The sequence below is a fragment of the Tachypleus tridentatus genome, chromosome 6, assembly GCF_004210375.1.
Source record: "Tachypleus tridentatus isolate NWPU-2018 chromosome 6, ASM421037v1, whole genome shotgun sequence".
Taxonomy (NCBI): Eukaryota; Metazoa; Arthropoda; class Merostomata; order Xiphosura; family Limulidae; genus Tachypleus; species Tachypleus tridentatus.
The window spans coordinates 100,473,962-100,487,567 of NC_134830.1; the positions used below are offsets into that span (position 1 = coordinate 100,473,962).

General features: G+C 34.7%; 1 protein-coding gene across 10 annotated transcripts in view; it reads right to left on the minus strand.

Moving 5' to 3' along the window:
* LOC143253183 (H(+)/Cl(-) exchange transporter 5-like) overlaps window positions 1-8,289 on the minus strand; it is a 92,401-nt gene extending 84,112 nt beyond the window's left edge. For 4 of the 10 annotated variants that reach the window (XM_076506605.1, XM_076506603.1, XM_076506601.1 and 1 more), the window contains exons 1-2: window positions 8,124-8,271; window positions 6,758-6,897 (exon numbers count right to left, since the gene is read on the minus strand). The gene's annotated coding sequence lies outside the window, so the exon portion shown is untranslated. Of the gene's footprint in view, window positions 1-6,757; window positions 6,898-8,123 lie in introns of all 10 variants that reach the window. The other 6 variants (XM_076506604.1, XM_076506598.1, XM_076506596.1 and 3 more) reach the window with 4 other exon arrangements.
* Between the last annotated feature and the right edge of the window lie 5,317 nt (window positions 8,290-13,606).

A 13,606-nucleotide genomic window follows, 5' to 3' on the forward strand; every position in this document is an offset into this window, starting at 1 on the left:
TGTTCAATGATGGATTCCACAATCTCTGAATTGTTCAAAATTGTGTAGTATTTGTACTCACTTCACCTAAAACAACTATGAATTCATATTAAAAGGTTTAACATACAAAGTCAAGTTGTGAAAGTAAAATTCTTCATTAAATCTCAACAAAAAAAATGCATCTTTGCATGACTGTGCTGAGTAAAAGAATGAGAATTTTCATATAAGAATATAGAGGGAGTATTTTTGCAAAAAAGTATGTCACATTCTTATCAGTGAAGAGTTTCACTACATATTGCCTCCTCATTTAGTATTAAATTCATATGTATTTTTGGTGTGAGTTCTTACAAAGCTGGTAACATGCAAGTTTCTCAGGTACAGTGCAACTTAAAGAGGAAAATAGCTTTCTGTATACAGATGTGAGTGATCATACTGGAATTTAAACATATTTTCAGAGCCTTATCAGAGTATCTCAATTTAATTTTAATTTTTATATGTACAGTACATGCTACCCTTATACATATAACCAGGTCTTAACTCAAGTTCATAGTTCCCTTATGAAGGGAACATAATTGGACTTTCCACAAATCTTAAAAGTCTTTAACTGAATTATTTTTTATTTTGTGTGTGGCTAACTTTATACCAGCCCTCAAAATATATTTTCAGATCCAGGAGCCAGGTCCAATACTGAAATGTTAGGAAATATATTTTGAGTTGGTTGTGTGGTTATGGTAAAAAGATGTTCAGTTTTACACTAAAAACAAAGGGTTCATTATTAGACTTTATTGTATAACATATGTTAAATTTCAACATGTGCAATTATTAAAACAATAGACTAAATAACTGTAACTTAGATGTACTCTTGCAATGAACAAAAGTAAAACAGTAATAATCACTATCACATTGATAGACCAACCAGGTTCTTTCAGAATAGGTCTAATTTACTCATCACTACAGCATTGTACAATGATAAGCAAAGACCTTTTGGTATGCCCAACCTAACTTCACTACTGTTTTTACTGGGAAATGTGAGCTATTTATTTACTTTCACAGCAATAAATGCATGCCAACAGTCACAGGATAACAACTATTTGATAGTATTACCTGAACTAACTGCCATCAGTATATAAACACACACACTGAATGGTGTGAAATTAGCAACTTGTTGTGCAATTGCAGTGCTTCATGGTCAAGTACTGAATCTGCCATTAAAATCATTGCAACAAAGTTTAATTTCAGACTCAAAGAACAGTTTCGGACTTCCAAGAGTTTAGAAATGCTCTAGAATTTAATTCTATTTAATACATACCTATACATGAATAAAACAGGAGAAAATATTAAGTGCCATGATGAAATTTTTAGTTAATATGGCACCAGGATTTGTCAAAGCACTCATATTCAGACTATTAACTTTATTACTGTAGTACTGGGTGTGCAAGTTAATGTTATACACACAGTCAGTTTTATGCAATGTCAATGTTGTCTTTTGTGTACATCACTGGGAAACCTATGATATATAAGCAAATATTTAAATTCAATTCCAAGAGTTTAGAAATGCTCTAGAATTTAATTCTATTTAATACATACCTATACATGAATAAAACAGGAGAAAATATTAAGTGCCATGATGAAATTTTTAGTTAATATGGCACCAGGATTTGTCAAAGCACTCATATTCAGACTATTAACTTTATTACTGTAGTACTGGGTGTGCAAGTTAATGTTATACACACAGTCAGTTTTATGCAATGTCAATGTTGTCTTTTGTGTACATCACTGGGAAACCTATGATATATAAGCAAATATTTAAATTCAATTCCATTGTTTTCTTATTATTTGGACAGCATATGTCAACCTTTTACACATAATAATACTATTTAACTTAATCTTTGTTGTGTATATGCATCAGAGGCTATCTTTACATATAAAGGCTGAACCTGAATATCAGAAGGAAAAACAAATAAGGTTTCCAAAAGGAAATCCTGTCAAAAAAAACTCTTATGTGTAAAAGAAAGGTTTAAAGATTAAAATGTTACATACCAAGACAAAAACGGAAATAGATTGAGCAGATATTTATGAGGGCTAGGGATGTTGGCAAAACTCTGTTGTTCAAAAAAATGCGAGAAGTTGGTTGTTTGGCATTTATTGGTACAAAATAATTATGCTGTCTGTGCCAAGCAGCCAATTAAAAATAAAAGTAAACTTATTAAAATATGTAAAAAGGAATCATGATAAAACAAAACAAAAACCAATCTATGAATTTAAAATTTGTATAACATTAAAAAGGCCAATGGCTCTTAAAAACTTAGAAACACAACCGTGGTGGACAGTGTTGCCATTGTCAATGACACTGTCCAATGTCAGGGGTGAACCCATTGTTAAAATGTCTAAAATAGTGCTGTTGTCCATGGTTGTAATGACAGCATGACAGTAAAATGTGGGCTATTGTGACATGAGTGTCACACAGCTCACAGAATGGTGCATCAGTCCCAGATAAAAGAAAATGATGAGTTAAATAACTGTGACCAATGCGTAACCAAGCCACGACAACTTCCTTCTTCAAATCCTTGTGGAAGCAAGACTGCCAAAAACCAACAGAAGGTTTGATCTGGAAAAGTTTGTTATCATGTTGCTCACTCCAACTCAACTGTTAACTGGCACAGAGCTGAGCCTTCAATTCAAAACTGTAGTCCATGTATGGGACAGGCAAAACCTTGATAGCACAAGAGAAAAAGAACTTAGCTGAGGTGTCAGTGAGCTCATTCCTGCAAATACTAATGAGGCCCATTATCCAGAAGAACTGGATAGAAATGGATGATAAAGATAAATGAGCCAGTCTGCTTTGAATATCAATGAAAGCATGGTGAGAACCTGCATGAAGTGATTCCAGGGCCAGTAGAGAGCCAAACAAGTCAGTATAAATAGTACAATTGGTATAGTGCATACATGATCCAGGGCAAAAGAAATGGTATACAATTCAGCAGTGGACACAGAAACTGTAGAGTGGATCCGAGGCACAATCACCAACATACAACATACCAGGAAAAAGCCTACAGAGTCCCTGATTTTCAACCATTGGTATAAATGGGAATGGAAAGATGGTTTGGAAGATGCTCAGCAAATAGAAGACAGTACTTCAAATTGGGAGTATCCACCTTCCTCAGATGATTCAAAGTGAGATCACAGGTGGGGATATAAATAAGTCATGGAGAGATGAATTGACCAGTGGAGACAGCAGCATTATCCAAGGACAGACCCAATTCAGTCAGCTGTTCCTGGATACAACGGCCAAAAGGAACAATGGTTAACCATCTGTTCTGATAAAGCAGGACCCACTGAAGAAGGAAAACATAACCCCAGGTGGAATGCTGTTTTAAGGATTGACGCTTAGAAGTAACTGCTTGATGAACCACAGGAAGCACAACTTTACCGAGACAGAGCTCAAGATCAAGGTGAATACCCTGTTGGTAGCAAAAGTGCATGCAAACAGTTTTAGAGAGAGAGAGAATGTAAGACTATTTGCTGTGGTCCACTTCAAAAATGATTGAGGGCAGCCAGTAACTGCCACTCAATAAACATTATGCTTGACAACTGATGAGATGTGGAAGTCATCAATATTGAGTCCATTTGCAAATGTAGGAGGAAGTTGTCTAGTGATGGCATCAATCTTTATACTGAAAAGTGTGACACTCAAGACATAGTCCTGAGGGACTCCAAGATCCTGTGGGAAAGAACAGGAAAGTGTCCAACTTACATGAACTTGGAATTGCCAGTCCATTAAAAAACTTTTCATAGAAATGGGCAAATGGCCATGCAACCCATACCTCCACATAGCATCATAAGCATTCTCAAGATCAAAAAATACAGAAACAAGATATTGTTACTTGAGAAAGACTTCCCTAACTGAAGTTTCAAGTCAAATCAGGTGGTCCACAGTGGAGCACTGTCATCAAAACCCACATTAAGTGGGCAAGAAGAGATTGTTTGATTCAAAGAACCAAATAAAACGAGCATGAAGCATCCTCTCTAAGGTTTTACAGAGACAGCTTGTCAAAGCAATTGGACGGTAGTTTGAAGGAATCTTGGGATCCTCCCTAGACTTAGAAAAGAGAGGTCAATAGCTTGGCACCAAGCATAAGTAAAAGCATTCTCCTGCCAGATCCAGTAAACAACAACCAAAAGAATAGCAAAGGAGGCAGGAGAGAGATGGCACAGCATCTCATAGTGAATATCAACAGATCTCGCCAATGTACTGCCAGACTGATGAAGAGCAAACTTGAGTTCCACTGATGCAAAGGGGTGATTATAGTCATAGAGACAATCAGCTCAAAAGGAAAGAGGTGATTTTTAGGACTGAGTCTTGATGGCCAAGAAGGTGAGGCTTGAAACAGTACTAGATGCCTAGCAAAACCTTTTACCAAGAGTATTGGTAATGCTCTGGCCATTAACAATTTCCTTTTGGTTTATGACCATGTCATTTTTCTTCATTAGAAGAAGGCCTTTCAACCTCTGTGGATTCTGCCATGGATCATGTGAACAGGTCTCTCTCAGTAAACGAAGAGTCATTTGACAACTTATGGCTGAAAAAATTGGGCCCAAGCATACACCAGAAGCTGGTGTCAAAGGAACTGGACCCAAGCAGTCGCTGGAAGGATTGGTGAGAACTGAGATAGGAGTAGGTGTTGACTTGGCTACTCTTTTAACAATGGAGGGCAAAAGACTCTTCACATAATGGGAGAACAACTCTCTTGAAAGCATGGAAAGATCCGTCTTCATTCCCATATTAGCAGTGGGACAGAGTGCAGCAGCATATGTCAGAGACTGAGTAGACAACAATAACTTCATAGCCTTGGGATATGAAATACTGTTTAGTTTTCAAACATTGCACCTTTATCTCTTCCACCAACTTAGGACAAGATCGAAAGAACGAGGAGTGTGAATCACTATAGCTAATACAGTGTGGTTCCAGTTTACATTTAGAGTCATCGTGGTCTTTTCCACCACAACAAGCACATGTTAAAGATCCACGAAAAGAGGTATTTGAATGTCTGAACTGCTACCACTGGAAACAACAGAGAAGGTTGGGAATATATGGCTGTACCTTAAAATTCAAGTATCCTGTCTTGATTGTGGCAATGTAAATGTCAAAATAAGTACATTTGTAGGTAGCATTATTCCGTCCTTCCAAGTAGAGATACAGCACACCATAGAAACACCTTAGTTGAAGAAACTAGCAAGGATTCAAGAATGTTCTTCAAATCCCTCTTGAGAAATTCAGAGTAGCATGGGGAGTAACATCAATGGGTATATATAACTCCCATGGCCTATGATTTCAAGAAGAGTTGGTATATTGTGTTGAAGATGTTTCCATCAAAATTTCTCCTAAATGCAGCTTTCTTAATAACTTAAGGGAACTAGCAAGTCCCTCTAATCCCTTATGAATGAAAAAGGGAGACATCTGCCCTAAGGATTTATCAAACAATAAATACAGAATGATAAATTGAGGCATTGGGTCAGACTGTGATGGTGACTGTTGAACAGTCATTCATAGATGGTGGTTTTCCAATAATCTGTTTCTTTTTCAGTTTTATTTATTTTTCCTTGGATTGGGGTATCCATAATAAATAGATTACACTTCAGTGCTAACCATCCTTAACTGGAATGGAGCCCTACGAATGGACACACTACAATGCCAAATGATTCTGAAGCAATGCCAGGGTTTTGTGAGCACTATATCCAAACACCAGCATCAAACACAATCTTCACAACATCTGTTAAGAAGGCCAACACAAGTACTCAATTGACCCTAACCCAACTGAGCCAGCCGATTGACCTTGGGTGGGCCACCATAGGGTCGTCTGTCTGCAGGAATTCGTGCCCAAAGAGATGTATTAGGGTTGGACCCCTCAACCACCAGGATCTTATCCTCCCTTTCATGAGTCACCATGCACAGCAAACATGTGGGTGTATGTTCAGATCCCAGGGGAGGTAAACTGAAACTACAGAACCTTCTCTAGGAGACACCCTCACCACGTACAGAAAACCACCTCGAGAGGGAAACGTGAGAAAGCCGAAGCAAGAGAACGCGGCTGTTTCTGAATAGAAAAGAGAGGGTACTGATTCTTCTTATCAACATCAAATAAACTCCAGAATACTTGAAACATATAGTAAGATACAATATGCGATAAATGCTTACAACGCAGTGAAGGGAATTTCCTGCATCCCAAGAGAAGACTGCTGAAATAAGGCTTCAACAGAAGCAAAAGGGTTATGATTATGAACAGAAGTATTAACATCAAAAGTAATGAAGACTTCTGTATTCATCATACACAGAACATTGCATGACTTTCAGTAAAGATAACAGAGCTTATGTTTGATCACTCGATGGTTGTGCAATAATTCATGCAGAAAGTGAAGTATTTAAATCCTGTAGGTAAGTGATGCATTTGCTGATATATAAAGGGACATTTGGAAATTTTGAGTGACATCCTGTTGACTGCATCCAAACTCTATAAGGAAAGGCTTTCATTATTTTATAAAGTTTCTGATTTGATATTTTGAAGAAGGTTATGTTTAATTTACAGATACTCTTTATCATTTTAGTTACAATATGGTTTAAAAGGAATTTCTAAACACTAATTACAAGCTACTATGAAGAAAGAGAAGGGTAAAAGAATGATGTTCTTGTTTCATTATCAGTATTTTCATTTACTTCACGTTAAGTTATTTAAAAACATTTTCAACACATGTTGTAACTGAAGATACAAAGCTTTTTCACCTCTGAGCAGAATAGAGTAATTACCACACATTTCTGCTGAGAAGAGTTTTGTGCATGTCACAAGACTTATGGCTCTTCCATCAGTAGGAGTGTGACATGTCCTCCTTAAGCATTAAACTCCTTGAGCACAAGCAGTAGCACTGAAAAAAAAACATTCTTGTCACAGCAAAATTAAACATAAGAAGTTGGAAGGTGAGATGGGTGATTCTTCAGAGAGGTATTTTTGAATATATTTTCAAATTATGAAAAATAATCCCCACCTCTCTGAAGAAGCAAAGAGCAAGAATCCCACTTTAATAGTATCATTAAGGTGCAACTGGTGTAGATAAAAAATAAAAAGCACGAGTTCCAGTTTGAAATTATAGCATCAGAAATTGAAAACCCATGGATTATTTTACCCATTAATGAAGTAAAAGGTAGCAATGAATTTACTTCTCTTCTGTCAGTATTATTTCATGAATAAATGTTTCTTTACATTTTACTTGACGTTTTTCACAATTATACTTTTAACAATAAAATAGCCATAAATGAATTCCTGCACATAATTATATTTACTTAATTATTGTTAGTTATCTTTTTAATGTGATTTAAAAGAAAAACAAACAAACAGCAACATTTCAGTTGCAATACAGAATAAGAAATAATCTGATTTTGAGTATTCTTACATCAAATTGCCTACAGAATTAGGAAATACAATTTAAATCAGATTAAATAAGTTTTGAATAGGACCACATTACACAGAAAATTTGATATGACAAACATTTGTATATCACAAGGTAGGTGTTTGTAAGGTGTAAAATTTAAGAGAAATTATTTTTTTTTTTCATTTCTCATAAACACTAATGTAAAAAGTCATAAATTTACAGTTTTCATGCTTAAATATTCACATCCATTATTAATATAAATTATTCATTATGTTTACAATGTTATTTTAAAGTAAAAGTTACTGGTTTGTATTAATATAGTAATGGTAAAAATAATACTGAAACTAGGCTTTGGAACATTAGTTACAAATACACGCACCACAACAATAATAAATTAATATCATAACTTCACATCACAAACCTATGTCTCTTACTTAAGTTACAATTACATGACAATTTATTTTGGGGATTGAAAATCCATAAAGTGTTATTTCTAGTACAATTTATATAAGTTAGAGTCGAGCAACGAGCTAAACATGCCTCTTATTCCTAAATTAGTCCTTAGCCTAATGTAATGTTATAGTTACTGTCAGCTTATATTATTAGAAAAGTAGATAATGACATTCAAATTGCAATATTCAAGTTAATTATATGGTACTATTAACAGTAATCTTATAAAATTATGCTTCTTTTGGCCCAGTGCAAATCTTACAAGAACTTACCATTTTATAGCTTTAAAAAGGGGGTTAGATAAACATTAAATTAAATAGTTACTCGTCTAAGCATTTACATTCACGCAAAATATATAAATCCAAAAATCGATCACCAAAATTGTACGTAACGAAGGTAACAACGAACATACTACTCTTCTACGTATAACGCCCTCTAATAAAGAAAAAAAGTTCCTCGCATTTTACTTTGTGAATATTCTACAGTTATACATGTGAAAAGGTTGGTACATATATTCCCAGTCATCAACTTATACATACATAGCTGGTAATAAGATTTATAAAATAAATAGAAAATTGTTCAATTAGAATGTTTATGAAAATTCTACATGTATTGTCTACACGTAGTTGCCAATAATTTTGGACTGTTTGTTTATATAAAGATAAGCACGAAGCTATACATGCTCTTCCCGCCATGAGTAATGAAACCCGATTCCTAACAGTGTAAGTCTCAAAATATACCACTGTGCCACTGTGGGACTTTGCACTGTTAGACAAGTAGAAGACAGGTTGTTAAGAGTCCCCTCCGCTAACTTTGTAACGCTGTCCAAACAAATATGAGTATTTTACTTTCATTCTCATCGCACATTCACGGCCCCCAAGTGACAGGTGTGTTTTTGCGACAACAGGACGCAAACATCGATATATGAAACTAACAGAAATAGTTTACTTATGATACAATATTCACCTGATCCTGAATAATCGTGTGTTCAGTGTGAGTAACATCTTGCACTAATACATAGTACTAAAAGGTATGGTATAATGAATATTATATTTATTTAATATATTTCAAATGGATGATGGTTAAGGCACTTGGCTCGCAATCATTCTTCAGTCAGATAATCCACGTTTTTTATTACACTCAAGTTGATTAAACACACGGCTTGACTATTTAATGAATGAATATTTGCTGTAAAATTCTTTTCACTGCTATCAGTTTAGTTATAGCTTGGTTACCAATTTTAATTTCATTCCTTTAAGTCACACACTCAATCCATCTTCAACTCTCAGGCTACTCTTTTAAGAACAAATAATGTGATTGATTATCACATAATAAGATCCCCATGGCTGAAAGGTTGCATATGTTTGGTGAAATGGAGATTTGAACTGTGACTCTCAAATTGCAACTAAAGCACCTAACCACCTGGCCATGCTAGGTTCCGGTATGAAATGGTTAATTCTTTCATTGTCATGTCCTCCTTCGAGTATTCTCATAGATAATAACAACGCTACACCTCTAAAGAGGAAACATATTTCCTTCAAACTTCGCAGAGTTTACTGGTCTCACGTTCCAGTTGAGGAATCAAATGATAAAAAAAATGTTTCTTTTTGCGTTTTACTCTGCATCTAGAAACAAAATTGACACTAGAAAGTTTGTTTATACAAGTTACAAAGTACTCTCACAATTATTGTAACTTATTCGAGTTTCTTGCAGGGAGGTTACTATGTGACGTCTAGGAATTGTTTGTTCGTTCTGAATTTTCGCGCAAAGCCACACGAGAGCTATCTGCGTTAGCCATCCCTAATTTAACGATGTAAGACTAGAGTGAAGGCAGCTAATCATCACCACCCACCACCAACTCTTGGATTTCTCTTTTACTAACGAATAGTGGGATTGACTCTCACATTATAATGCCCACACGGCTGAAAGAGCGATCATGTTTGGTGTGACGAGGATTTGAACCCATGAGCCTCAGATTACAAGTTGAGCGACCTAATCACCTGGCCATGCCGGGTCATGTCCAGAAATAGAAAGTTGTATTTCCTCTTAGTGAATTATTAATGATCCGGAGATTTCTACAGCTCTATCATTCGAACACAATTGGATGAAGACGCCTTCAGAAAAGCAATTAAAGTGCAAACCCTGAGCTGAGTTATTATTTCGTGATTTTTATTTTTTAATGTTTTGCTGAGATTTAGAAGCTAGAATTTTACATTAAATTTAAATTTATTTTGACGTTGTATATTTAGTTTAATGGAACTGAGATACTGGTAAATATTTTCTTCATTTAACTTTCCTTTAGAGTTTCTGTGAGATTTTAATCTTATCATAATGTTCAACTTTGTTTATAAGTTTTAGAATAATATTATATTTTAACTGGTGGTGCGAAACGTTGCTTTATTATAACTTGACTTTGAAGCTAACTTAAATATTAAATGGTTCTTGCTTAAGTTGCAGGGTTCATTAAGATTTCCTTTCCTTTTCTCCCACAAGTCCAGCACGGACACACTTCCTTTTGTTTAGTCTTTTATCTGTGGTTGAGTTGCTTTTGTTAAAAAGAATGTTCTTATGCACTTTCCATGACTGAACTTTTTTTTTTTTAATTTCGCGCAAAGCTACAAGAGAGCTATATTTGCTAGTCGTCCCTAATGTTGCACTACTAGAGGGAAAGCAACTAGCAATTCATCACCATACACCGCCATCTCTTGAGCTACTTTTTTACCAATGAACAGTAAAATTCTTGATGACGAGAAACCCATTTGAAATAAAAATATATCTCGGGACGGCTGATATGGGTATTAACATTTTATTCATAAGCAGAGAACAACGATTCGACCTTCCTAGGTCATTTTCAGGCTAACAAAGAGAGGAATAGTGAAACTAATCGTTACATTATAATGTTATCATGGCTGAAAGGGCGAACATGTTTGTGTGACGGGGATTCGAACCTGCGGCCCTCGTATTTCGAGTGAGGATCCCTAACCTACTGGCCATTTTTATTGAAATACCTTTAAGTTGTTGATGAATAACTTTTTAACTTTATTAATAGAAAGGCTAGTGTAAAGACAACCAAAATTAAATGTTTCTATTGTGAAAGTTTCAATGGTTCTAATTTTCTCCTTGTATTAAATGGAATTATCGATGATAATGAACAGATTTATGCTACTTTTCTCACCGACAGTATTACAATATTTTTTAAAATGTTGGTTTCTAATATATCTCAGACAACAATGTATTGGAATTTAAAACTCTTAATCAATGTTTATTTTATTGTTTACCTCTGGAAATAAATTTGTATAATATTAAACAGTGTTTTAAATAAATTTGGAATGCAAATTAATTTAGGTAACGCATTGTAAGGTTTAACATAATGTACACAAATACTTGTTAACTATGTAAAGTTTTTATGTATAACACTTTTTATATCGTTTTTAACGTCTTTATGCACCTTATTACATGAAGGTGTTAATGTTTTCAAATTAAACTCTAGCGTTAAACTAAAAGTTGTTAGCTGCGTTATCGGTTGGAGTGATGACATATCGGAGATTACATTGGCATTCTCTATGGCATGGACACCCATACTAAAACAGTACAAAAGACATCTGGATTTTCTTATCTACAGGTCATCTGAATGTAGATATGAAGAGCTACCTGGCATAGTCCCTCTATCGCCGGTGTATATGATGCTTCTCAGCTATTCAGAGTGTCTCAAAGTCGAAAACTCGCAAACAGCCAAAGCTGAGATTTCTTATTTTCGTTCACCGTCACTTTTCTTCAACAGATCTAGCGCCTACATCTAATTTTATTATCATTTGGTAGAACAAAATAGTTTTCATAATTTTTAACTACTTATTTTATTATTATATGTGAACTTTATAAAGCTTTAGAATACACCTAAATTTAGTAACCCACGTACAGCATCTTATTACAATAGTAAATAAAAAAGTATAAGGAGAAAAAATATTGTTAGATAAAAAAGCAATGTAAGGCTGGCTACTGAACTTGGAAAGATAAACCAAACAACATACGATGGGAATATATATATATATGACTTGCTCGGCTAATAATCACATAGCAGGCTAAACCCTCTCGATTTTATTTGGAGAACAAAATCTCTACATTACTGGCTTCCTCACTGGCAAAATAAATAAATCAAAATTTCTACTCGTACAATGTTACTCTATCGTAGAATAAGCATATAAGTAGTATTCAAAGTAAACTAAAGAAAATATATAATGGTGAAGACCGAGATTCTATCCAAATACCAAGCTTTCGATGGACAAACTGGGGAAACATTTAATCAGTGATGTCGAGAAAACCCACTTGTAGAGAAAAATATATACTTAGAAATGGCTCGTTTGAGTTGAGAAAATTGTTTTACGTAAAGGAGCAAACAACGTTTCGACCTTCTTCGGTCATCGTCAGGTTCACAAAGAAAGAAAGAGGTAACTGACCGGAAGCTGATTACATGTTTGAAAGGGGTTGTGTAACATTCCAGTTAATACCAAATTTATTTAAAAACCAGACACAGAACTGAGGTCTATACTATGTAAAAACTACACTGAAAAACACGACACCAACATTATTTATAAAATACAACGTGATAACTGCCACGACTTCTATATTGGAGAAACAAGTAGAAAAATGGAAACCAGATTCAAAGAACATAAAAGTCACCTTCCCTCGTTTTCGAACACTGCAAGTCAAATAAACACAACATAATCATAGAAAACACTCAAATACTAAATAAAGAAAAAACATAAACAAACGCACAATTAAAGAAGCCTTACTTATATAACAACTCAAGCCCAAAATAAACCAATACAAAATAACACCTTTATACCTATATTAAAAATAATATAATATGTTTGTTTTTCTTATAGCAAAGCCATATCGGGTTATCTGCTCAGCCCACCGATGGGAATCGAACCCCTGATTTTAGCGTTGTAAATGCGGAGACATACCGCTGTACTAGCGGGGGGCAATAATGTAATAAATAATAATAATAATAAAATTAATAATATAAAATTATATATTCAAACATCTAAGTACGCCCACTACAACCTGACACTGAGTTACACAGCCCCTTTCAAACATGTGGTCAGCTTCCGGTCAGTTACCTCTTTCTTTGTGAACCTGACGATGACCGAAGAAGGTCGAAACGTTGTTCGTCCCTTTACGTAAAAAAATTTCTCAACCCAAACGCGCCGTTTTTACATATATATGGGAAAACTTTTGATTTATCGTATTTTTTCCTTATACTTGTTTACAATATAGGCAATCTAAACGCTCAGTAAGTTCTTTGTTCCCATAACATGTTCATTGTTGTCAATAGAGATTTTTTTAAAGTTTGTTATAATTTATTGATTATGTATTTAACTTTATTTACCCAGTTTCTAAATATGATTAGATTTTTTTAAAATTTTCTCTTTTGTCCCTCAGTAGTACAGTGATATGTCTGCAGCCTCACACCGCTCAAAACCGGTTTTCAATACTCGTGGTGAGCAAAGCACAGATAACACGTTGTGTAGCTTTGTGCTTAATTCCAAACAAACAAGTCTATATCTCTTTTTCTTTTACACCATTTATGTAAAACGTTGCCGATTAATATATTAATTACCTGTATGATGCGTTTCCAGTTAATGTTTGGAACATTTCCTGAATTGAAGACCTTTACTCATTAGAAGTCGTAAGTCTTCTATAGCAGCGATATTAAGGTTACTGGTGAGCATGTGGTCGAGAAAGGGATAAATGC